A 23,614-nucleotide genomic window follows, 5' to 3' on the forward strand; every position below is an offset into this window, starting at 1 on the left:
GTCATAAGGGCACCCATCGCATTCCCCCGGACTCCGTCCTAAGGGCACCCATCGCGTTCCCCCGGACTCCGTCCTAAGGGCACCCATCGCGTTCCCCCAGACTCTGTCGTAAGGGCACCCATCGCGTTCCCCCGGACTCTGTCATAAGGGCACCCATTGCATTCCCCCGGATACCGTTCCCTGATTGTCTTGCACAGGGCTTGCCGTCTAAGAGCATCACCTTGGTTAAGATCTCAGCATTAATTTGGGGGAGGGGCATAAACATCCGTTGCAAATTCCATGTGGGCAAACAAAGCAGGTCCAAGGTTGCTGGATGGTCCCTTCTGAAAAGTCATCTGGTAGACCCGAGGCTGTTTCAGAAAGGCAGCACAGTCAGGAGTGAGGGAGTCTCCAGCCAGATGGCTCGGCTCAGATCCCAGCTCTGGTGCTTGATAGCTGTGTGAAGATGAGCTGGGATTTTATCTAACTGTGTCTCATTTCCATATCTTTAAAATGGGTGCTAGCACAACACCTACCTCATCCACTTAGGAGGAGCTGATGAGTATCAATGATCCAGAGAGTTTCTGGCCCGCAGCTGGCACGCAGTCCACGTTACTGTCAGACAGTGCGAGAAAAGAGTTTCGTCATTCTCCTGGTGGGCCGTTCTCCCTGCAGTGTTGCTTTTGTTCCACGAGGTCAGTTTTTTCTCACTCTTTCATGAGACTATTTTTAGAAAACGCAATCCATTTCAGTGCTTTTCCCGAAGGACTGTGGGGAGTTGTGGGGAATGATTTGCTCGCCCCACTTGACGATCAGGGCTTGACATCCCACTCGTGGGCAGTGACTGTGTGCCGAGTTCTGGGGCTGACTCCTGCTCCTCTGAGTTCCTTGGCCTGTGACATTGGCTCCGTGTCGCATTTCCTTTTCTGTAAAATGAGGCGATGGTCAAGCCTGCCTCAGAGGTCGGAGCGATAATTTCAAGAGTGAAATTTGGAGACAGCTAAGGACAGTGCCTAGGACATAGTAAAAGTTCAGTGATAGCTGAACGTTTTGTGTCCCCAGGGACCGCTGTTTAAGCCTTAACCAACTCCTGCTTTATTCCCCACATTAAGCATTGTGCGCTCAGAACAGTCAGTGACGTAACATGGGAAACGGGGGGTAAAAGTGACAAGGACTGCCGTGGGCATCAGTAGAATCCCCGCTTGGAGTTACCGAAGAGGAAACGGAGGCCCATCCCCAGGACGTGGCTTTTCTTTGCGTTATTGCATTGCTTTTCCACCTGCCCGGGACTCTGATTCAACACTCTGTTATGTGGAAACTTCTGTGTGTTTCTTGACTTGCAGTAGGTTCAGTCCTGTTGCATGTGGAGGGATGCAGGGGAGTTGTGTGGTGAGTGTATTCCAGTAAACTTACGAACCAAATCTAAGACTTCCCTCTTCCCCAGAACACATCCTCCACTCCCTGGAAGATGCAACTCCTAAGGAAACTGAGTCCAATGATCAAAGTCATTGGCATTTGGAGGGGACCCACTGACAATTGCCACCTGCACAGGAGGTCTCTTCCGTAACTCCTCAGAGAGCATGTGGGCCGCTACAAATGCAAATCCAGCTCAGGCAGGACCTCCCGTGTGCCAAGTGTCATGGGATTCATGCTTTCAAACCATCGGTTCTGGTTAAGACTCATATAATGAAACAGATGGATTCACAAGATTTTAGTTTATATGGGAAGAAGCTTTAGACTAAAGCAGAGGGAAGTAAACTTATCGGCAAGAAGGAAGGCTTGAAGGCTTGAGTGGTCTTGGAGGCTCTCGGCTGGGTGCAGGCTGACCTTGGGTGAGAGCCCTCGCTCATTGCCCTATGGCGCTGTCCTTCCCGTGGGTTCAGACAGCCCCTTGTTTCTGGTCAATATCCTCTGTGCTTCTCTTTGGGGATTTAGGACACCATGGCATTCTCCTCATTGTCCAAGGAAACCATTCCCCTCATCTAGAAACACCATCAATTTCTGAAGTTAAATTGAGACCAGAATGGATTCTGCACATCAGTCTCCCCTTTCCCTCTGTGACTGTGGACTCTGGGAGGGTTAGAGAGAGGTGGTGCCAACAGCAAAGGCAAGCTCTAATGGGGCGGCTTTTTCACAGGCCTTTCTTAAGCTGGGACTGGGTCTCAGATCTTTCTTCAGACATGAGGGATGTTTAGAGTGGAGAATGTTTGCATCCATCAGTCTTCCATCATGTTACACTGGAGTTTCGTGGCAGTGACGTGAATTAAAGAGTAGTATTTTAGATTTGATATTTTATTGCTGCATAGTTTATTGTAATTTTTAGTGGTCAATCTCAGCATCCTGATTCAGCTTCAGAAAAGTTTGGAGAGTCTCCCAAAGAATGAGGAATGAGTAGCCTACCACAGAATCTTCTTTTGGAGGCACAGTGAAAAGCACATAAAACACAAATGACAGTTTACGATTTACTATAAAGCATTCCCTTGTATAAGCATGATGCAGGGTCATGAATGAAACTTTGTCCTCACCCCTCGATGTTCTGCTTTCAAGATACCACGCCTTCCCCATCTCCAGAGATCACCCCTGATCTGACTGCCGTGGGACTCTCTGCTCTCTAAATACACAGTAGGCTTGAGAACCATTCATTTTTACAAAGAATTGGTTGTGCATTGTTTTTTGTTTTTCTTTCCAGATGGGGTCTTGCTCTGTTGCCCAGGCTGGAGTTTAGCAGTGTGATCACAGCTTACTTCAGCCTCAACCTACTGGGCTCAAGTAATCCCCCCACTTCAGCCTTATGAGCAGCTGTGACTACAGGCGTGCATCACCAAGCCCAGCTCATTTTTGTATTTTTTGTAGAGACAGGGTTTCGCCATGTTACCCAGGCTGTTCTCAAACTCCTAGGCTCGAGTGATCTGCCTGCCTTGGCCTCCCAAAGTGCTGGTATTACAGGTGTGAGCCATGGCACCTGGCCTTGGTTGTGTATTTCTATGGATAAAAATATATACACTCAGCAAATAAAATAAAACTTGTATCCTCTTCATCCTCTCTCCCCGTCCCCAGACCCTAGAGGTACCAGCTGTTCAGAATTTGGTGCAGTGTTTTCAGGCTTTACACATTTGCACAAGGCTTTTGCGTGAGGTTGTGCAGGTTGTGGGTGACGTGACTTCAGTTGATGACATCCACATAAACCAGGGGCTGCAAGCTGTGGCTCGAGGGTCAAGTCTAGCCTGTGCCACCTGTTCTTGTATGTTCTGTGAGTTTAAAATCTTTCCATTTTTTAAATGGTTAAAAAGTCAAAATAAGGTTTTACAATGTGAAAATTGCACAAAATTCCAATTATGGTGACCAAACACAAAGTTTTATTAAAATGTAGCCATACTCATACATTGGTGGCAGAATTGAGTAGTTGTGGCAAAGACCCTATGACTCACAAAGCCTAAAATATTGACTCTCTGGCCCTTTATGGAAAGTTTGCTGGCCCCTGACATAGAATGTATTTGGAGTTTTACAGTGCGCAGCATGCACCGCTGTAGGGAAGCAGGGCTGTGAACATGGGCACACACATCATTTAAAAATAAAACAGTGTTAATGTACTGTAATTCATTGTATTACTGCTAACACTTTGGTTGCCTTGAATTTTTCACTATTACAAATCATGCTGCAGTAAACATTCTTGTACTTTTGTACAGCCCTTCGCATGTCACTGAAGTTCCACTTATCTCCAACCGAGAGCAGTGTTAATGCTGGCGTGTGTACAATTTAATCTACAATGTGGCAACTTGTGGTAAATGAACAATTTTTCAATTTAATATTTATTATCGTAGCCTGCGAGAAGGAAATCTGTTCTGACTGGTTTAAAAGAGTCTCTATAATGAGCTAGGAGATTTTAAAATTCTAAATGTGAAAAGCAAGTCAACTAATTTCCAAATAATTGGGAAACTGTTCAGCATAAAGAAAATGTAGTTTTCATGTGCTCAGATTGGCTGCTGTATATGCAAATTTGATGCTGATTAACTTTCTAGAAGTCGGTTTTCCCTGTGGATACCAACATCTACTTGACTATATCTGTGCTAGATATTTGGAGAGAAGCATTCAGAATGAAAACTATATTTTCCGAGCTAATATTTGCATGAATATTGAGATGTTGTTCCCTTTGTGAAGTAAATATTGACCTCAGTTTCACCTTTATTTCTATGCTCTGATCCCCACGCACCAGTAACTGCTGATGACTGGGTGTTCCTCCTGGTGGAATCTGCTGGAACCAATAAAAACTGCCTGGCTGCTGTTATTTTTGGTGAGCTTTTTCTTTCAAAGGAATCTAATTAAGAAAAGTATTTATTTTGTGTCCTCGCATGGAAAAGTCCCCCCCACCCAGTGTGTGTGGCATTGCATAAATATGAATAAATTGTCATTGGTAACAATTAAAAGCATTTGTACTAAACATGTAGCCTCAGCTTGTCCTTTTACTGGAACATGCTGGTGGATTTGCAGAAAGCTTTCTGATAGAATGTTGCCAATTTCTGATCTTTATTCAACTCTAGGAAGTATTGTAGATAATGTCCTGATTCCTACAGAAGACATATGTATAAAATACCCTGTCCATACCCAGACCCCTGCAAGCAAACAAACCAAAGCAAGATAATGTGAACAACAACGGGAACCAACCCTTACCCACCCCGACGCCCTTGAAATGTGCATTGCATACTGACAGGAATCTTGATGTCGCCTTCGCTGATATTTTTGCCCCACCCACATCCCTTAACATGTTTCATCTTTGCATGGCCAAGTTTCCCGTGAGCTTGGAAATAAGTGCCTGGGCACATCCGCCATGCGGGCAGGCCTGGCCCCAGTAAAAGATACGTCTATTAAAGGGCTCAGGGTTGAATGATGACTTGGGGGCCCTGTGGAGTGTTCACCCAGAACTGGAAAGAACTCCCCTAGCTCCTTCCTCCTGTCTGTGAGTCACGTGTTCCTCGTCCTTCCAGATTGGAGCTTTGCAAAAATCAATGTGAGCACAGGAGACATGGCGGGGGGGGGGGGGGTAGAGAGAGAGAGAGAGAGAAGAGAGAAGAGAGAGAGCGAGAGGGGAGAGAGAGAGAGAGAGAGAAAAGAGAGAGAGAGAGATCCACCACTTCTTTCCAACTTGGGCCTTTCACTTCCTCAGCTCTCACACAAAATACCTTCAGAAAGAAACTAGGTCTAGGATCATGGTTTTCAAATCTACAAATATATGGGAATTCCACACTTCAGTGGAGGCTCTTACCAAATAGAAGACTATTGCTATATGCTTGAACATTTTTCTCTTGCTGTTAAGAACTTCTGCAAATATCCCCATCCGTTTGACAAGACCGGCAGGGTGAGGTGGTGTGGAGTAGCGCGAAGCCCCTGGGTTTATTCAGGGGTCACGCAGCACCAAGATAAAACCTTGGCTCTGGTATTTATTATTGTTTAATCTGAACATTTTCTGACTCAACTCCCTTATCTGTGTAATTGTGTATACTGATATCATAATTTGTAGGACTGTTGAAAGATTCAGAGGAGAGAATGTTTATGCAATGCCTACCGCATTGCCTGGCAGGGAGCTGACCTCGGTAAAGCTCAGTTCCTTCCCTGCACTTTCACTCCCCTGCTTTCCTCACCAGCAACAGTCATGGAGTGACCAGTTAGCTTTTGTAGATGATGAAGCCATATCCCTTTTTTGGTGGGAATGTCAATGATATTGCAATTTAATAATTATGTGGTATAAATAGTCATCTATAGCTGTGTTCACATGACTAGCAGATTCACATTCAATTATTATATATAAAGGAATTTGATTTTTGTGAAGTCAGAGCAAACTGCATCTCAAGGTTTTTATCTTCAGTTTTGGATTGATGACTCAAACTAAGCTGGGAGATTTGCTTTTCCCCTAGAGAAACAGAAGTATGGTTTATGCTTGTATTTTTTGGTATTTAGGTATATATTTTAGAAAAGCTTGCTTATATTCTTAAAAATGTTTTAAAAAGCAGCATATTTATATAGAGAGATATCAAAATGGAATACACTTGGGTTTGGGAAATGACAGTTGATTAAACATGACTAGACCACTGTTGAAGCTCTGAGATGTCCCTTTGTAAAAGTGGAGACTGGAAAACCAGGGATGCTTAAGGTCTAACTGGTTGCATTATAAACTCCTGTCGGTGATCACATAGAACATGTTTTTCTCTGGAACATTTCTCCTTAATTACTAAGCCCCTACTCCAATCTTGGGAGTGAATGAATATTCCAGCCTTAAAATAATAATTTGCAATTCTACAAGAGACAGGAGGGGGAAATACACTTGGCTGGGATGAGGCAAGAGGATGTGAACAGGAACAGTGGGATGAAGTTGAGGGACGCAAGGAGGAAGATGAGTAGGACAGATAGTGGTGATAGAAGAATTCACTTCTTCACATGGCTGTCCCTCCCACTTCAAGGATGTGTTGACTCACATGTGCTGATGGGACCTTAACAACTCATTGGTTTCAACTCAAGATACTCTAAGAATCAATCTTTGGGAGTAACTAAAATGATCCCTCAAAATTATTTTGAATTTTTGTGATTTATGAAATTGAGAAACAGGAGAAATTAAAATAACTCATCAAAAAGACAAACCCAGTGAAAACACCAAAGTGCCCACATTTTCCTAAACAGAAACTATCTAATTTGCAAGTGACTATCCTACACCTCTACCCAGTACAGGATAGTCCTTGCTAAGAGTCAATGTAGACTATTTTACCTTCTCGATACCATTTTCTACGTTTTCCCCCATTGGAAAACGAGTCTTTTTGATGTTCAGAGTTTTTAAGTGCTAAGACCAACCTACCCAAACAAGACATTGTTATCTCAAGACTAAGCTGAAGCATTCCTGTACTGGGAAACAGTTCTCGTTATCTATTGAAGAACAAAAATTGTCACTTCTCTGTCCCAATTCCTTCATGCTTCATTTCAGGACAGATCCTTTAGGGACGATATGCACTTGAAATCTTTACAGAATCGCTGTGATGGTTTCCAAAGGAACCATTAGGAAATTATTTTTGAGTATTTTATGGGCAAAAAACTGCAATTACTTTTGCACCAACCTAATAGATGTCAGAGACAAAGGACACACTCTTGGTTCGGAGAGGAAATCCTGCTGGAATAAATCGCCATGCTCAGCATCCAGAGGGGAGTCAACTCTCACTTAGTTGAGTTAATTGAACACATCAATCAACACATTATGCAAAATCATTGCTAAACTAGAACTTACATAGAGTGCTTTTAATTTGAGCAGACACACCCCCATTTCAGGTTCTTGGAGCTGATGAGTTCAGCTGTGTCATTCTGCTTGGCGTCCCTAACACTATTGCGGCCAGGTGGTGGATGTGGCTGGGGTCCTCTGAAGGCTACCCCATCCATGTCAGGTAGCTGCTCCCGTGGCTACCTTGGGATTCCTCATTGCATGAGTTTTAGGTTGTCAGACTTCTTGCACGACATCTCTTTTTTTTCCAGGGCAAGTATTCCGAAAGACAGGAAGTGGAAACTGCCAGTCTCTAAGGCTTGAGCCAGGAGACTAGCAGAATGTCACTTCAGTCCCATTCTGCAGGGAGGTCAAAGCAGTCACAGAGCAAGGACGTAGACCTCACCCCTGAATTAGAGGATTGTCAGATATCTGTACTCCACTACAGCATGGAACAGCAGTGAGTGTTCCTAATATTTGGAAATGCCTTTTGAACCAATGCCTTTGCTGATTTTAAGCTATGGCCAAGGGTGAACAGAGCTGACGGGAGCTGTTGGAAGCCCCTCAGACATGGGAAGACTAAAATTGAAGTTCAAGGCTACCCCAGCAGCCGAGACTGAGGGTAAGAACCTGGAGAAGAGGGAAAAGCCTCGGAGTGATTCCAGCATTTTGCACCCCTGTTGCTCTTGAAACATTTCCAATTTATCACAGCAGACAAAAGGCTGGGGAATTGAACAGAGAGTGCCAGCTAAGAGGCCGAGGAGGTAAGCAACAGCTCATAATAATGTTGACCTACAGAGACAAAAATGAAGTTCAGGACCTGCCCAGGAGGATGGGCCAGTCAACATTCGGGCTCTTGGTTGCAGTTCCCAAACAGCCAGAAGCCTGGAACATGAGTGAACCAGAAGCCTGGAACATGAGTGTACCAGAAATAATTCATCCTCACTGAAACTCAACATCTACTTTGAAATAGTTCAAGTACAGCCTGGATTAAGAATCTCTCCTCTTACTCTATTGCCTGCTTGCAACAAAATAAATTCTCTCTGGGGTAAATTAATGTAATCCACAGTATTTATAATTTTTCGTGTACATTGTCTGGCGTCCAGTGAAAGATTTCACAGGCATACCAGAAACTAAGGCCAAGGGAGGGGGCCAGAAATTGACTCATGAATGATCCAGATACTGGAATTTTCATAGTGGATTTAAAAATAACTATAATAAATCAATAAAAGGAAACATGACAAGATTAGCAGGAAATTAAAATATATACAGAGAATCAAATAAAAATTCTAGAACCAAATAATAGAATAACCAAAATTAAAAATATGGTACTTTGGCTTAAGAGAATTTTAGAATTAGTGAACTGGAATACAGGTCAGGAGAAAATATTCTGAAGAGCAAATATGAAAGAGAGAAACAGAGAATTTTCCAAAGCTAGTGAGCAACATCAAGCCACAGATTCAAGAAGTGGTATGATGTCCAACCAGAATTACTGTAAAGGAAATCACACCTGGGTATATCATGATGGATTTGCTAAAAAGAGGAAAATGACAATTAACTTATAAGAAGCAACAATAAGATTAAAGTTGACTTTTCAACAGAAATAATGACATTCAGAAGACAATGGAGTGATGTGTTTCAGATGCAGAGAACCCAAGGACCTAGAATTCTGTATATAGAAAATATATTCTTCAAAAATGAAGACTAAATAATAGTATTTTTGAAAAACCAACCAGAAAGACTTTGACACAGCCTTCAGTGAAAAAGATGCTAAAGTCATTTTCAAATAGAAGGAAAACCAGCTCTAAGCAAGCATGCAAATGCAGGAATGAATGAAAGGCTGTGATAAGTGCATGGGTAATTAAATGAAAATTGATCACACAGAGTAATAATTAGATAAACTTAGGTCAGTTTGAAGTAGGAGGTGAGACTTGACTCCAAAGGTGGGGCTTAGGCTCTGGACCAGATTGAAGACTACCTGAAACAGGGACAAGGCAGAAGCACCTCCCCATAAGCAACGCCCACCAGTCCATGTCAGGTTATCATTGCCATGGTAACACCCAGAAGTTGCTTCTCCTTTCCATGGCAATGACCCAATGACCTGGAAGTTACTACTCTCTTTCTAGAAACTTCTGCATAATTTGCCCTTAATTTGCATGTAATTGAGAGTGGGTATCAGTACGACCACAGAACTGCCTCTGAGCTACTGCTCTGGGCACACGGCCTGTGGAGCAGCCCTGCTCTGCAAGGAGCAGGACCTCTGCTGCTGCTCTTCACTGCTGCTTCAGTAAAAGCTACCACTGATTCACCGTTGAATTCTTTCCTGGGCAATGCCAAGAACCCTCCTGGGTTAAGCCCCAATGTGGGGGCTCACCTGCCCTGTGCCAATTTGATTTGAATTTTACTGAATATTGTTTATAATATAGTGATATTGCTTTGAGAATCAGTTTAATTTGGGTTAAATCTAATATGAACTTGTAATGAAATTTTGAGACAGACCTTACCAGAGGGGCAGCTGAGGGGCTTTTGTAGGATAATATTTAAACACAGTCAGTATCTCTGGAATTTCCATGTAGTAAGAGAAAAAGCAAGTATAGTGATTGCAAGCGTGACCCTTTCCATCTCAGATGTGTTTCATTCCCCAAAAAGGTTGTGAATGGTTTTGTTGTGATTTATTTCTGACTAATGTAAAATATGTTGCTTTTGATACCTCCAAAACAGCAGCACAAAGAAAGACATTCAGGTTTTCTCTGCCTTTAGAAGTTCTTCTTAGGCTATGACATTTCTCAGGAACTTAAATCTGCATTTAAACATTCTTATAGGGAAATGTTGTTTTGATTATTAGTTATCCCTGGGATATTAGCCACAAAACAGATTTACTTGGTATGCATATTTTAAATACATGCATCCATACGTATTAATTTCATGTTTATTTCCCTTGAGTACATATATTTTTCTTCTAGATATTGAAATAAAATGAATAAGGAAAGTACCTGATCTCACCAGTTCTCTGTACACCAAAAGGTAAACTTCTCGTTTTGAAAACACAGGGAAAGGTAGCACTTTAAGTATTTTACCAGCTAGCTCCATGGGAGTTTGTTTGATCGTGTTGCACTTGCATCAGAGGTAAAGGAAGTAGAAATGTCAGCTGATTATAGAGCATAATCATCACCAGATGTTTTGAAATCCCTCCTGTCTCGTGAGTAGATGACTCTATCCTTCCTTCAAATGGATGGTGCTTAGTGTGACCTCCACCACTCCAAGCCCAAATGGAAAGTGGATTTTATGACTCAAAATTCTGTTGTGACTAGTTCATTAAGGACTGTGATTCAGCCCCTTGACAATGCAAAAGATGAGTTCTGGGACCATAGAAGGGAGAGGTTATGATTCTGTTGGAACTGAAAGCATTGATTTCACTACGTGGCCTTAAGACACCTGCTTATACTGAAGAAATTTCTCCAAGTGCAGCGTTGTTCTTCTCGTTATTTAGAGGTGCATAAGGGCTCACAGGCTTTGCTCAGAAAGTCCAGCACTGCAAGGTTTTCTTTTAGACCTGATGAGCTTTGTCTGTTCCGATGAACATCAGTGAAATTGTTGGACTCTTTAATAGTGGTAAATAATCTCCCTAAATATTGGGATTACATTCGTCTTGGCAAGATACATTACAAGAGAGACGAGGGATCCTGAAAGTAGAATGGATAGGCATGAGACCTCATCTCATACACACTCCAGGTCAAATGCCCACCTGGCAGAGTGACTTGCAGGCTCACCTCTTCAAATTATATGCTTCTCATGCAAGCGCTCTCTCCTTCCCCCTTCCCTCAATTTTTTCAAGCATGTAAAGTTAAATTGGCATAAGTTACTGTATTTCATTAAAAATAAGATGTCATAAGATTTATCCCCTCTTCAGATATGTTGAAATATGCAGGCTAGTATTGACCCAATGTAAGAATGCCTGTTCCATGACATTTCATAAGTTTTTTTTATTTGTTGGTTTCCGAGACAGAGTCTCACTCTGCCACCCAGGCTGGAGTGCTGTGGCATGATCATGGCTCACTGTAGCCTCCACTTCCTGGGCTCAAGTGATCTTCCTACCTCACCCTCCCATATAGCTGTAACTACAGGCACATACCACCATGCCCAACTAATTAAAAAATTTAAAAAAATTTTTAATTTATTTTTTAATTTTTTAAAATTTTAATGTACTATATTGTCCAGGCTGGCCCTGAACTCGTGGGCTCAAGCAGTCCTTCCACCTCGGCCTCTCAAGGGGCTGGGATTATAAGCAGGAGCCATCATGCCTGGCCACTTGATAAGTTCTGATAGGTTCAGGGAGAGGGCAGTTAGATGGTTGTGAAAATGTCTTTCAATATCTCTTTTGTAGTGTGTCAGTAGTAGTTTTTTGTGTAGCTGGTATTTTTTTGGTTACAAATGTGACATGTTTGTATTATAGACTCTAATACTGTGAGGTTCTCTTCCTGCCCATGCTCTTGTTTCCACTCATACAAGGTCAGCACCTCTTGAGATTGTTTGCTCATTTTTGTTTCTGCAGGTTAGTTTGATCCTTTTCCCTTTTGATTGCATAAATAATCTGTCAATATCGTTTAGCATGTAGTGGTTTTCAATAAATCATTTTTGCGTTCTACATTCCGTGTGTTTGATTTCTCTCTTGTGATTCAATGCAGTTATGATCACTTACGGGGTGGAATCATGTCATAAATTTGACGTGTTCTATATGAGTAAGAATATAGTAAATATTTGACAACGTATTTATAGACTAATATTTTAGATAGATTTGTCTTCTAATTGAGGCTTTCAGAAAATTCTTAATCTATTATTTGGTCATATTCTTTTTTTATTAAAAATTTTTTTTTATTTTGGAAAATAGTAGTCTTATGTGGATTAATTATATGGAGATTCTTCTTCAAAAAGTGGGTTCTATGGGCAAGTATATTGAAGAAATACTGTGAGAATTAAACAACGTCTTAGAGGCAGTACTATTGGTATAATACACTATGTTCATAACATTGTCAGAGATTTGCAAACTTAACTCATTTGTGTTTTACATTTTTTGCCATATCCGGAACTAACAGTACTATTTTTTGCTGAATGTTCTCTTTTGTAATGAGATACTTTTTCTTTTTTTTTTTTTTTTTTTTTTGAGGCGGAGTCTGGCTCTATCGCCCACTTTTTCAATAATAAAATATTTTATCATAAAATTTTACATAACTAATATAAGTGGAAATCCAGGATTATTTATGAAAAATAGAGGCTAAAAATTGAGCACAACAAAAGCAAACAGGATGACTCGTCTCTTAGTAGATACGGTGTCCTGCTCTGTCTCCACTAAAAGGGGAGATTGGCAATGCTAGGGGAAATTAAAGATGCACCAGCAGGAAGCAGAAATCTCTCCCTTGCCTCAAATCTCAGATCTTTGGGAGGTCAAGGCTGGAGGATCTCTTGAGCCAAGGAGTTCTAGACCCGCCTGGGCAACATGGTGAGACCCCATCTCTGCAGAAAATTAAAAAATCAGCTGGGCGTGGTGTCATGTGCCTGTAGTCCCAGCTACTTAGGAGTCGGAGGTGGGAGGACCGCTTGAGCCCAAGAGGCTGAGGCTGCAGTGAGATAAGATCACACTAATGTGCTTCAGCCTGGGAAACAGAGCAGGACTCTATCTCAAAACAAAAAATAAAACAAAGAGAAATATTTCTGCATCAATGGCATCAATAGGATTGGCAAGAGATCGGAAAGAGAATGATTTCTTCACAGAATGACCCAGTCCTATTTAATGCCAGTTTTTTAAACCACCTAAAATCTCTGTGTCTATCCCCAGGGTCTCCATCACTTTGAGAAAATGAGATGTTGCAATTGTGGAGTTAGACATCCAGGTTACAACACACGCGTGCTTAGAGCAGGGGCTGGCTCTTAGGAGGCGCTTAACGAATATCAGCCATTACGATTATTACTTAATGTTCCTATATATTAGTTTTATTTTTATTAAAGGGACCGGAACCCATTTATCCAGTAGACTATTCCTGAGTTGATTGCTTTGGTATTCTGGGGAAAAGAGAGGACATTCTCATTTAAATACAATTAATATTTTAGCAGCGACACATTCACCTTCACCATTTCCTCGTTGATTTCTCCATCTGTGCCTCTCACTTCGCAAAACATCACTTTGCCTATTAAAAAAAGAGAACTTAGGGCAAAAGTTTCAGAAAGAGTTTAAATGAACATCCCAAGTAATATTAACATTTCAGGGCACCTCATTACTATTACAGAGGGAAGAAGGAAATACAGAAGCTAAAATTAACACACTCTTGGCAGAAGTTCATGGTTTTGAGAAAAAGTTTTTTTCTGAGCAGCCCTGGGACCAAGGGTTGATTAAACTGGGATTTCATCATCTCTCGGCCCTGAATGAATGAAATAAAAAGTCATTCAATCTAATTAGACAATCTTACGAGGGCTTCGAAGCAACCACCTACGGCAATTTCTTTTTTTTCTTTCTTTCTTTTTTTAATCTTAAAAATAGATTTTTTCAGAATTATGTGAATCTTTTCTGTCTTCCTTTTGAGATTTGATACTCTCCAAGGGGGAAAAGAATAATTCAGAGCACGTTGAAAACTTTTGGTAACTACATTGTTGAGACTTTAAAAAAGTAGAATTACGTATATACATGGGTGTGTGCATATGTCAAATACAGTATTTAATATGTAATGTGTTAACTCTGTGTGTTTATACATCGCAGTGCCCAGATTTGATTATTTTTACATTTCATTGTGATAAAGTTGAGTACAATTCATCTGTATCCTGCTAGAGACTCCCCCAGTTCCGCAACCAAACAGCACACTCAGCTAATGATTGTTCTTAAATTTAGTCATCATTGACAATAACAATTCTAGGTGATAATTATTAAGCATTTCATGCTTTCCTTATTAAGCTGTAATGCTCTATTTATTAAGCACTAAGCAACCATTGCATTCGAGTGTTGTCGTATTTAATTGTTACAAGTCCCATGAGGCAGGGGCCCTTGTTGCATGTTTGAGTATTAGGAACTGAGGCACTAATGGCTTCAGAAGCTCGCTGGCGTTGCTCAGGCCGCCAGGGTCAAGCTGGAACACAGCCTGGAGCTGGCCTGTGAAGCGGGCAGCCTCACCGGGAGCCGCCTTGCTGGAGGAGGGCCTGAGGGCGGGCTGCAACAGGCCCCGCGCTGGCCGTTTTCCTTTCCGTGTGTGCATTCTCCAAGGTCTGGATTACCCGGAGGAATAAAAAATAGATATATAAATATTTTTAAAATTATAGAAACTTAAAACTAAAACATTTTATTTTCTCATTATAATTCATTGTATGGATTGAAGTTAGAGAATGTTTGAATTTTGATGTCCACGGAACTGGTCACTGAGAGCTTACAATGAAGGGCCACAGGACGGGTGCTCAAATGAAGGAATTCAACCCTGGGTGCCCAGGGACTTGGCATAGGCACTTTCGTGAACCCTCAGACAGCCTGGGAGGGGCGTCCTTGGGGCCGTAGTCGGGGAGAGGCCAGAAGCTCTGTGTAGGGGTCAGTGCCCAAGGTCACTGGAAAGCCCGGCAGGTGTGCTCCATGCCTCAGCCCACACCTTTCACCACACCAGGTGTGTTCTGCAGAGGAAGAAGAGCCTCCGGGAACGGCGGTCTCTCACCCAGGGAGTGTACAAGGAAAATAGAGCTTTGATTTGTATGTAATTTACATTTTATCCTAAACACTTAAAAACTTGAGGTTATATTTTGTAATGTGCATGATATATTAGTACATTCATGGGTGTCATAATACACATATTTAGGGACCGTATTAAAATAGTCTTTACTGATCAGGGGTGCATTTGAATTTGGCAATGAGGAGTGTAGCTGCCAGTGGGTGACACACTGCATGAACCCTGTGGGAGTCAGACACTCACGGACGTTCTGTGTGGGAGCTGGGTTTGATCAGTGCTCACCTCACCTCCCAGTCGCCGCAGGCTTGGCTCTGCAGCGGGTGATGGCCTCAGACATAACTGCACAGCATCCACGTGGTTCCTTTGGGTCCAGATCGCCTCTGTGGAAGCTCCTATTCTCTTTCCCTTCAGATCTTCCAAGTGACCTGCTATGGACTGGCTGGGTGTTTGTAGTGTTTTTAATAGTGTGCTATGATAGCTCTCCTTATATTCATATATGTTTTTCAAAATATGCTCCATCTTTTTTAAAGGCATATTCCTAGAAGGGGAATTCCTGGGGCCAAGACTACCTACCTACTTTAAGAGTTTGAAGTTTAAGGCCAGGTGCAGTGGCTCAGTTCTATAATCCCAGCACTTTGGGAGGCTAAGGCAGGCAGATCACTTGAGGTCAGGAGTTCAAGACCAGCCTGGCCACCATGGTGAAACCCTGTCTCTACTAAAAATGCAGAAATTAGGGCCAGGTGCAGTGGCTCACGCCTGTAATCCCAGCACTTTGGGAGGCCGAGGTGGGTGGATCACAAGGTCAGGAGTTCAAGACCAACTTTGCCAACATAGTGAAACCCCGTTTTTACTAAAAACACAAAAAATTAGACAGGTGTAGTGGCACGCACCTGTAATTCCGGCTACTCGGGAGACTGAGACAGGAGGATTGCTTGAAACCGGGAGTCGAAGGTTGCAGGGACTGAGATCACATCACTACACTCCAGCCCGGGTGACAGTGTGAGATTCCGTCTCAAAAAAAAAAAAAAAAAAAAATAGCTGGGCATGGTAGTGGGTGCCTGTAATCCCAGCTACTCGGGAAGCTGAGTCAGGAGAATCACTTGAACCCAGTGGTGGAGGTGGCAGTGAGCTGAGATTGCACCACTGCACTCCAGTCTGGGCAACAGAGGGAGACTTCATCTCAAAAAAAGGAAGAAGAGTTTTAAGTTTAAAAGTTCCTATTCTAAACTGACCTCCAAAAAATGACGGTAGTTTATACTGCTAAATGGAATATACCAGTGTGTGGAATATCAGTTACATTGTTCCCTTGCCAACAGTAAGTATTATAATTAAGGGGAAAAAAGAATATCTCATTATTCTTTTAATTTGCTTGTCTTTGATTACTACTAGGTTAAATCGTTTTCTTGTTTGCCGCTGGCATTTTTTTCTTTGGAGAATCACTCTTTCCTATTCATATCCTATGAATACTATTTTTTAGTGTTAGGGTATTTCTCTTTTTGATTACTTTCTAAGAGCTCATTCTGTATTTAAAATAACACTTGATCATATATGGCACAAATATTTTTTACCCAGTTTAACCAACAGTTACAGAGCCACATCTGCATTAAGCCTGTCTTTTCTTACTTCTCTTTCCTTGGATTCAGTGGAAGGGCGATGGGCAATCTAAAATCTAAGTAACTAAGAAATCAGATCTAGGGAAAGGTGCAATGCCTGAACTGGCCATTCTGACAGACAAAGTTTTACAAATGTTTTGTCTCTCTCCTTCCAGATAAGAAACCGTTGCATTCTCTCAAATTCCATCTAGACCATAAATGCAGTCTTTCAGATGTTTAGGAAGAGACTTGGAAAGACGCTTTCTATTCTGGAGCATACCTTGGGCAATCCTTTTTCCTTGATCGTACCTGGGTTGATGAGTGATTTAGAAAAGACAGTGTGGACATTCTGAGTTAATAGCAGCTCACCCATGGCTTTTAATCCTGATTTATGGTCATCCTTTAAAAAGACCAGGAATCCAGTGTAGCAGTTTCTGTAATGGAGAGAGCAACTCCTCCTGAAAAGCACATTGAATGATCAAATTTTATTGGTGCATGAAAACATCAGAGGTGAATATCCTTGTTTGGTGGGGCAGCTGTTTAGGCTTAGGTCTGGGTAGTTGCTTTATTTTTGTCTGAAGAGAGAAAGAAAAAAATAGATGTTTTGGATTACATTTTGTGGGTAATTATATATGACAGATGTATTAAATTAGCCATTCCAGGGTTTTTGGAAATCTGCCTCTAAACTATAAATTTTATTTGACTTTCTCATTTGCAGGTGGCACAAAACCATTTCATGTATATTTCATGGGCTCCGGAGAGGCAGGAAGTCCAGGAACTATTGCGATGTTTTCGTTCATTCATTCTGAGAGAGACATGGGCGGGTGGTTGGGAAGTAAATCATCTGCGTTTATGTTTTGGGTTAAAAATATTAACAGCAGATCAAAGACATTGAAAGCAAGCTTTTCATTTGGTGGGGGGAAAATCACTATTAGAAAGGTCTGAGCAACTTTGGAGTGGGAATAAATTACTTCTCCTTAGTTTTCATCTTTTAAAGCATAAATGCTTCTGTTTGGAGAAGTTGCCTCATTGAGGAAGAAAAAGGTGCTATTCTTTTTTGTGTATGTGTGTGTTTTTTGTTTGTATTTTGCCTGCAACTGTAGAAAATTTTAAAAAGCAATTGTTTGTAAACTTAGCAACTTAACAAAATTCATCTGGACATATGAATTTTGTACTGAGGTCTTCAGTACAGTCCTCTCTGCCTTGTAAATAGCACCGTGGACCTGTGTTTACTTTCGGTATTTCCAGCTCCCATGAAAAGGGAATATCCTTGAGAATAAATTATTTTAGGGAGATGTCAAGAAAGAAAATTGTCACAAAATACTTTCCACAAACATGCATATTTCAAATAATGCAAGGAGTATCTATAAAAAAAAATTACTAGACTTAGGTAGCACATATGTTACTGCCTAGATTACATAATTATTTCTGGAATACATTCCTTTAAGTGGCAGTGGTCTCACAGTGCTGTGTATTGACAACAAACATGTGTCCTGGTTTCCATTTCCTAGAGAGTGTCTTTGAACCCAACTCCTTTCTCCTATAGGTTGGGAATAGATTTCTTTTCTTTTTCATTTACATTTTCTTCTTTGCTTTGCAAAATTTGGAATCAATTAGAGGGATAGATTTGTTAATGATTTCCTTAATTAGTCTGTTAACGGCTAGAACTACAATGTATTTTTTTAACAAGCTGTCCAAATCTTTAAGTTTGTAGAGATGTAAGTACTGTACAATAATCGTTGCCTCAGACTGCTGGATTTTAGTAACTGTGTGTGTAAATATCAACAGACGCCTAGAGAGTCATTTTACTGTAGTAATTCATCTCTTTTTATGATTTTGGGGACCGTTTTTATGATTTAATGATTCATGGGAGATGTTTATTTTATGCACATAGAAGGAAGGTAGTGTCATTATGTTGTTATAGAAGCACTACTTTTACTTCATAAACAGCTAATGTATACATCTTTACATTTATGAAATGTAGCATGTACTTGGGTAATATGACATTCTCTCAGTTAGTATTCGGAGGTACACACACACACACACTCTCTGCATTCCTGGAGACACAAGCAATCCACTTAATTATCAGAATCATTTAGTTAACAAACACCAATTCTGTTGATCATAGGAAACACTGCATAGATATTGAGATTCAGCTGATGGAGAACTCTCTCTCTCCTGTCTCGAGAGGATGCTGAGGTCACAAGGTCTCAGCTCCAAATGTCTGCAGAGGTCAGGGAGCACATTAGACCAGAGGATTAAGCCAGATGTGAAATGGTAGTTGGAGCAGACGGGGCTTTTTAAAGGATTTTGCAAGATCTAACCATCCTTCCTTTGAGAGGCTCCATCACAGGCATATTAAACATGTGACATGCACTCACCCTCCATATGAAATATGACTAATAGGTAAATATATAGCCATTCCATGGCAGTTGATGCATTGACCCAGCTACATGAGTTGGGATTGTTAGGATGTGCTGGGTACTGGGCCATCCCAGGACTTCACAGAGTTGTATTTCTCAGTTCAGTTATATGTTTAGTACAAGACAGTGAAGTCCTGCTGCTCAGAGAACAGGCTGATGGAAGCTTGAGCATCTGGGAGTTGTACCATCTGTCCCAGGAGGGCTCCACGCCTTCCCATAGTGGGGAAGAGAGCCCCTAGAGGGTCAGACTCAAGCTCTGAGGTGCTCCAGCAATGAAGGGGCTGGACCATTTCTGCTCAGAGTGTGTAGGAGCACAGCTGGTCCCAGGGACTCATCCCTGCAAGGCATTGGGAAAATATGGGAAGACACGTGAGTATGAGGTGTGCCATAGATGTCCCTGCCCCATTTAATCAAACAACTATACTATACATTTAAAGGATTTAGCGTTTTTCCAACCAACATAATAATTTTTCATATCACAGTCTTTTTTGCCCATGATTTTTTAAAACCTCATGCACAGGCTGGGTGTGGTAGCTCAAGCCTGTAATCCCAGCACTTTGGGAGGCCGAGGCAGGTGGACCGTTTGAAGTCAGGAGTTTGAGACTAGCCTGCACAACATGGTGAAACCTTGTCTTTACTAAAAAGAAAAAAATTAGCAGGGCATGGTGGTGCTTGCTTGTAATCCCAGCTACCTGAGGGGCTGAGGCAGAAGGATCGATCGCTTGAACCTGGGAGGTTGAAGCTTCATTGAGCCAAGATCGCGCCACTGCACTTCAGCCTGGGTGACAAAACACAAACAAAAACGAACCCCCCAAAACCCTAAAACCTCATGCACAGAAAATTGAGTTAACCTCAGTTTGAGGTCAGACTCTCATTAACCCCAGCAAAGCCCTTTCCTTTCTGTATTTTCTACTTTTCCTGCATCTCCTTGCACTGGGGCCATTTCTCATCTCCCATGGGTGCCGATCCTAATGCCTTTGCTATCAAGCCTCAAATATCCCTGCGTCTTTGTAAACCAAAGACAGACGCCATGTGCGCATGTGTCTTAGTGCGTACGGCTGATGTTACAGTCTATCCTGTCTTCCTTTTTTACCTGCTTCATTCAGTAAGCAAGTGTTTCCTAAGATCTGGGCACGTTGCTGTTTGTTCATCTCCCTTCTCTTCAGTTCTCCATAGTATCCATCTTTATCAGTTCCTGTTCGGATACCAAAAAGCTCATAGGTTCCATCCATTGTGCCCCAAGTTCCTGATGAGTAAAACGGCCCAGAGTGCTGCCTGTGGGGAATAGAGCGTGTGCTTTCCACTTCAGATGGTGCGATTCAGATGATTTTAAGACAGTGCTGGCCTGAGCCCTCTGTGGACGGGGTTCCATCTGTGGGTCTGCACTGTGAGCCCTGCCGCCTGATGCCTGCATCACAGGAATTGTGCTCATCCTGACACAGACTCAGGTCCTGCTGCTCACAGCCGGGGGCCAGAACAGAAGCGAGGAGTGGTGAAAGGAAAGCGGCTTTATTCAAGTGCTAGCAGCTGGGGCATGGTTAGGCTTAGGTCCTTGAAAGACCATTCGTCTTTCAGGGCTGAATGAGGGGTTTAGGAAGAAAAACTGTATGGGAGGTATGCAGGAGTGGTATGGGGCGCGGGGTGTAGGTCCACGGGCCCTATTCCAATGGCTATCTTGAGAAATTGCCTGTGCGGAGGTTTGCTTGCCATTCTCTTGATGCTGGCCCGATGGTGGTGGTGGACTCATTGTCTATAACTCCTTTTAAGCAGGAGGATTCTGCAGCTGGGTCTCGGGACTGGTTTGTGTCAAAACGAGCCTCTAGAATTTCTAAGCGAGTGCATACTTAGAGGAGCGAGCATAGCACATCGGAGTGCCTGGTGGAAAGGAGGGAAGTGAAGTCTGAAAGCGCATTTCCAGGCTACGTTCTGAGATGAAGAAGGAAAGGAAAAAGGAAAAACTGTAAAATGTGTTTCAAGTCTGGGCCACTCGGTTACAATTCCTTATGGAGTGGATGGGTCTCAGTCCTTGAGCAGTGACTCGAAGGGTCCTGGGGAGGAAGAACAGAGCTGACACCCCCTCAGTGATTCCCCAACCAGGCTGGGTGTGGAATCTTCTGGAGAGCACATTTGAAAGTGAGGAATCCTAGGAACTGCTCATATGTGACATGCTGGAATTAAAAAAAAAAATAGTTTTAGGCATGTAGGCATTAGAAACAACAGCCAAGATCCCCAGACCTACTTATGCTATTTGCTGGAGAGGAATTTCTTGTAGACGACACCGACTTGTTAAATGCCTTGCCCGTGGGCAGAGGAGTGGAAACTAGAGCTGAAATTGGGGACGGTGCCTGTGGCAAAGGGCTGCGAATTTCACATGGGTAGAGCTTTACTCTTAAAAAAAGCACAAATTCACATTAAAAACAGGAATGAAATGAAACAGAAATATTCTCAGTTTTTTGATTTTTTGAGATAGGGTCTTGCTCTATTGCCCAGGCTGGAGTTCAGTGGCGTGGTCATAGCTCACTGCAGCCTCGAACACCTGGGCTCAAGCAATCCTCCCACCTCCTTCTCCCAAGTATTTGGGACTACAGGTGCACACCGCCACACCTGGCTTTTTTTGTTGTTTGTTTGTTTTCATTTTTTTGTAGGGATGGGGTTTCATCACATGGCCCAGGCTGGTCTCAAACTCCTAGGCTCAAGTGATCCACCCACCTCAGCCTCCCAAAGTGCTGGGATTACAGGCATGAACTACCATGCCCAGGCCAGAAATATTCTTTCATGGTGAAGGAAGGAATTCCAAGAGCAGAAAGGAAACAAGGTTTGCCTTTGTGTGTGTCTGAGTGTGGCTTACTTGAGGTATGTATTAAAAACAATTCAGTTGCACAGGTCATGCATAAATGCAAGGACAGTTTATCTGGAAAAATATGTACGGGGCCTACGAAAGCCAAGTAGAATTGTGTGTGGAGCACACACTAAACCACAGGACAGCTTGGACTCAGGCACAAGCATCTTCAAGGTCAAACTCTGGACATCGGCCAGAGGCATTTGTAATTTGCAAGAGACAACGGTGTGAAGAATCCCGTAGGTCAAGGGTGACTTTCTGAGAGTGACCAGCTAAGGTAGGGAATAGAGGCGGATCGCTAGAAAGAGTTAAATGAGTTTATTAGTTCTTAGCAAGGTGGAACTTGGATTGAAGGGGTTGAAAGTAAATTCAAAACAAGCTCTCTGACAGGTAAAAGTGGGATTATTGGAGACAGTGCCTTTGAACGACTTTCCCAGGATTCAGAAAAGTGACAGCTCCATAAAGAAAGCCTTCCTCTCAGATCATGGCTGGGTTTGGGGCAACAGTGACAGGTGGAACGGAACAAATCCCTGCAGCGGCCCCTGGCCATCTCTGAGCCTGCGCACCTCAGCGCTTCACCTGTGGGGCAGAGGCCTGGGAGGAGGCAGAGGTGGCCATGCTGGCATGGACCTAGCGCTGCAGAAGCCACAAAAATACTCGGATATGCATCATCTTGTTTGATGCTCCCAGTCGCCCTATAGGGGAAGCTGGGAGGATGTCGTCTCCCCATTTCATAAGCAAACAGGCTCCATGGTTGAGGGAAGGGTCTGCAAGCTTTTTTGTCAAGAGCTATGTAGTAAATATATATCCTATTTGATATGTTATATACCATGTTAGAGAATATAATATATGTTTATGATATATCCCTTTACAAAAATATTATATATGTGTGTGTGTGTATATATACACACACACATATATATATATAATTTGTAAAACACATGTGGTCTCTGTTACATCTCCTCCTCCTCTGCTTCCTCCTCATTCTTTCCCTCCCACTTTTTCCTCTCCTCCTGTTCTTTCCCTTATTCTAAATCTCTTCCTCCTTTTCCTTCTTCCAACCCTTTAACAATGCTACAAAATGGCTGGGCGCAGAGGCTGACACCTGTAATCCCAGCACTTTGGGAAGCTCACGTGGGCGGATCACGAGGTCAGCAGATTGAGACCAGCCTGGCCAACATGGCAAAACCTCGTCTTCACTAAAATACAAAAAAAAAAAAAAAAAAAAAAAAAAAGCGGGCATGGTGGTGCTACTCAGAGGCTGAAGCAGGGGAATCTCTTGAACCCAGGAGGCATAGGTTACTGTGAGCCGAGATTGTGCCACTGCACTCCAGCCTGGTGACAGAGCAAGACTCAGTCTTAAAAAAAAAAAAAAAAAAAGAAAAAAGAAAAAAAATGCTACAAAGCATGCTTAGTTGGAGGTCCTGCACAAACAGCCTGGGGGTTGTTGGGAGGCTGGAGGGCTTACCATAACTGAGTTTAATGGCTTGCTCCAGTTTTCTGCTGGTCAGTAGAAGAGCTGAGAGCTGGTGAGGTCTGTCAGCTCTAAATCCAGCTGTTTTCTACTGAAACTAGATGCAGGTGGCTAATCATTGTTTTAACTGTGTATTCATTCCTTAGAATACAGAATAATAGAGAAAACTGCTAGGTCATGGTCTAAAGCATCCACACGTGTTGTCTCCTTTGGAATCCACCCTGTTTTATTTTTCACAGCCGAGCTGGCCGAGGCACCGGGTGCATAATCCCCATCTGGGGTCGGAAGCTGTCTGGCCTCAGAGCGCCTCTCAAACCCACACTCACTTGGCTTCAAAGACCACAGCCTTTCTGTGTCAAACATCATTGCGCCTTGTGAT

At 42.5% G+C, this 23,614-nt stretch overlaps 2 long non-coding RNA genes across 2 annotated transcripts; one reads left to right on the forward strand and one right to left on the reverse strand.

Moving 5' to 3' along the window:
• The first annotated feature begins 290 nt into the window (after positions 1-290).
• Positions 291-2,996, forward strand: LOC117089182. Its single transcript, XR_004439491.1, has 2 exons — positions 291-674; positions 1,424-2,996. It is a non-coding gene; the product is annotated as an uncharacterized LOC117089182 (long non-coding RNA).
• A 12,895-nt stretch (positions 2,997-15,891) lies between these two features.
• Positions 15,892-23,553, reverse strand: LOC117089179. Its single transcript, XR_004439488.1, has 4 exons — positions 23,230-23,553; positions 20,016-21,090; positions 16,809-16,957; positions 15,892-15,918 (listed from the first exon to the last, which is right to left on the reverse strand). It is a non-coding gene; the product is annotated as an uncharacterized LOC117089179 (long non-coding RNA).
• Between the last annotated feature and the right edge of the window lie 61 nt (positions 23,554-23,614).

The sequence above is a fragment of the Trachypithecus francoisi genome, unplaced genomic scaffold (assembly GCF_009764315.1).
Source record: "Trachypithecus francoisi isolate TF-2019V2 unplaced genomic scaffold, Tfra_2.0 Lachesis_group11, whole genome shotgun sequence".
Lineage (NCBI taxonomy): Eukaryota > Metazoa > Chordata > Mammalia > Primates > Cercopithecidae > Trachypithecus > Trachypithecus francoisi.